This window comes from Vicugna pacos, chromosome 35 (genome assembly GCF_048564905.1).
Source record: "Vicugna pacos chromosome 35, VicPac4, whole genome shotgun sequence".
Classification (NCBI taxonomy): domain Eukaryota; kingdom Metazoa; phylum Chordata; class Mammalia; order Artiodactyla; family Camelidae; genus Vicugna; species Vicugna pacos.
The window spans coordinates 2,742,133-2,745,321 of record NC_133021.1 but is presented as its reverse complement, the minus strand read 5'-3'; the positions used below and the strand labels follow the sequence as shown (position 1 = coordinate 2,745,321).

The following is a 3,189-nucleotide window of genomic DNA, read 5'->3' as shown; positions in this document are numbered from 1 at the left end:
TAGTTTGTATAGGGTGGTTTATATCTGCTAATCCCAAACTCCTGATTTATCCCTCCGCCTTACCCCGTTCCTCCACCCTACCCTGTCCCCTGTGTTAACCATCGGTTTCTTTTCCATGTCTGCGAGTCCAGTCTGTTTCTGTTTTGTAAATAGGTTCCTTGGAGTCTTTTTAAAATGGAGTTATTTATGTATGGATGGGTGTCTTGACTTACTTTCAGATCCCACCTAGAAGTGATGGCATAGGATATCTGTCTTTCCCTGGGTGACTGACTTCACTAAAACTATGGAACGCTTCACGCATGGGCGTGTGTCGTCCACGTTCAGGGGCCGTGCTGATCTTCTCTGGATGGTTCCCATGTTAGTCTATGTCCTGTGGCAGCAAGTGCTTTCCTTAGGGTTTTTGTCTCAACCTGAAAGCCAGCCCGGAGACTGAAGGTCTTCTAGTTGCCTCCACTATCTGCCTAGGACCCTCTCCACGAATGTTTCCCATTTTCTCTCACCCTTTTGCCTTGGCATCATTGAGTACGAAAACGCTCCGTCTCCTGAAGCCTTGCAGACTGAAGCTGGACAACGGGAGGTAAACGTCAGAGAAATGGCCACAACAGCTCCTGTGGAAACCATCCTCGGGCCTGTTTTCGGGGGAGCCGCTCAGAGAGTTGAGCCGAACACCCCAGGACATCATCAGAGGCATTTCAAACTGCTCGAGCCGTTTCGATGACCCCGATGTGTGGAAATCTCCTACCAGACTGACCCCCTACTCCCGGCCCTGAATCTGGTTTCTCATCTGCTCCGACGATTCACCTTTGTGCTGTACTTTGGTTGTCCACACAAGTGCCTCTTAGGCGATACCTGACTGCTTGCTCCCTAGGCCTAGCTTCAGAAGCCCATCGACACCACCGCCTCCTGAGACGAGATACTACAACGGCAACAGTTTCCTTGAACAGACCTGTTCTCAGAACTAAGAAACTGGGTCCATGAAACGCAGGCCCCCTAGGAAACCATTCCCTCCCTCCTGCCCCCAGACCGCACGCACGCACGCACGGACGCACACGCACACGCACACGCACAGTCAACAGCCCAGCTTTTAATGTGTAAAACTTCCAGGGAAGTTACAGAATAGGGAAATGTTGGGGTCCAGAGTAGGCTGCCCCAAAATGTGCCCGATGGATTATGCTGAATGAAAGGGACTTCACAAGTGGCCAAGGGGGAGGGTATAGGTCAGTGGTAGAGTGTGTGCTTAGCAAGCAAGCACAAGGTCTTGGGTTAAATCCCCAGTACCTCCGGTCAAAAATAAATGCATAAAATCGAATTCCTCTCCCCGCCCGCCCCCCAAAGTATACACTGCTGTATGTCAACTCTGTCTCAATAAAACTGGAAGGAAAAAAAAGGAAGGAAAAAAAAAAAAAAAGCATGATTTAACAAAAGAAAGAAACAAACAAAGAAAGAACTGCCCGAGGCAAGAGGAACACTCTGTCCCTCCTTTCTGCCTCCCTGGAAGCAGGGGAAAAAGAATTTTTTTTTTTTTTAAAGTCTCCCATCCCAGAGGAATCTATCAAGTCAGAGGTCTGCTTCCATGCCCTTCCATGATTCTCAAACGGTTTAGTGGGGTTTACCCAGGTTAGGAAAAGGAGGGGACTCCTTTGGCCTGAGACCAGGCGAGATTCTCCCCCTCCCTCCCGCCTCCCTCCGTGCAGTTGGGACGGGGTGGCCTAAGGGTGGGGAAATTGAAACCAAAAAACAAAAGCCGTTCAACGGAGAGGAGCCGGAGGCCAAGTCAAAGGCTCTGACCTGAGCACAGAGCTTTCTGCATTTGAATGAAGCGATTGAACGAGGCCCTGCCGAATGGATCCTCCTGACGTCCCCGCCCCCGCTTCCAGGAGACAGTCCAGTCGATTTAGGACCCGATTTGGGACCGATCGGTGGAGGAGGCCTGGGCGGCGGCGGCAGTGGCGGCGGCGGCGGCGGCGGCGGCGGAAGCAGCGGCGGGGGGCGGGGGGGGGGGTGCGCGGGCGGGGGCGGGACCAACGGTCGCTCCAGCTCTGCCTGCCTGCCTGCCTGCCTGCCTGCCTGCGGGGCTGAGGCCTGAGGGCCACGCTGGTTCCTGCCACTCAGGGAAACTTGTGCGGGTGTTGCCGAAAGATCGCCCCCCCCAACCCCGTCCCTGACGAGCCAAATAACCCAGAGACAGGGTCTTAGAGTTTAGAAGAAAAGAGGCAGCTTGATTGCTTTGCTGGGCAAAGGGGACTCACAGCAGGCTAGTAGTGCCTTCCAAACTGTGAACCCGTCTTGGGGTTGGGGTTTCATGCTTCTGTGGACGAACAGGTTGGAGCATGAAAGGGAATCACAACAGGCGGGAGCATAAAAGGTGCTCATGATCAACAAGGGTCTCTGATAAAACTTCCTCCTAAATCTGGATGAGTGTCTGGTAACATGGGACCTCCTGGTGGTCTAGTAGGTCATCAGCCCGTGACCTTCTTTCTCTGGTCAGACTCACCCGGCGGCACCAGCGCCACGGAGGAACTCGGGGTGGGGGGGTGGGAGGGGGCTGGTCGTTCTCCTGAGCTTATCCTCCCGTGACTCCCTTCCTGGGGAAAGACTCAGACGTCAAACATGATTGTCAATTTGAACGATCAGAGGAAGGTCCAATCAAACAGTTAGAATCGACAACTTTAGCTGCTTTGAACAGTGGGCCTGGGGCTGGGAGCGGTGTCTGGTCAGTCGAGTTTGCTGATCGTTCTAAAAGCAAGCAGTAAGCATAAAGCCCAAAATTGGCTTAGCCTAAGTGCGGCCACTTCATGATTCCTCCTTCACTGGGGGCCGAGGCGTGGGGGAGGGCGGGGGTGGGGGACACGACTGAGGTGGCGACGAACTTCTCCGTGAATGCTCGGAGCCGAACTGCTCTCTGGGCCTAGGTCCAAAAAAGGCCTGAGTCTCAGCTATGACAGGTTCTCTCTCTTTCTGGGCACATGGACTGACTCGCCCCGCATCCTCCCATCCTGTCAGACCCTTCGGACACGCACCTCCACCCGAGGAGTTCTTTGGCCTCGTCCAGAAAAAACAAACACACGCACGAACAAAACCAACCGAGCACACAGAAACCCTGATGATCTCCTTGGACCCCATTCACTTCGGAGAGTCCCTCTCGTAGAAATCCCCTCAGCTCGATGATTTCACCATAGCCGCCTCCCT

General features: G+C 53.8%; 1 non-coding gene across 1 annotated transcript; it reads right to left on the bottom strand.

Moving 5' to 3' along the window:
• Positions 1 to 277: 277 nt before the first annotated feature.
• On the bottom strand, positions 278 to 386 carry LOC140691602 (U6 spliceosomal RNA). Its single transcript, XR_012067357.1, has one exon. It is a non-coding gene; the product is annotated as a U6 spliceosomal RNA (small nuclear RNA).
• Positions 387 to 3,189: the final 2,803 nt, after the last annotated feature.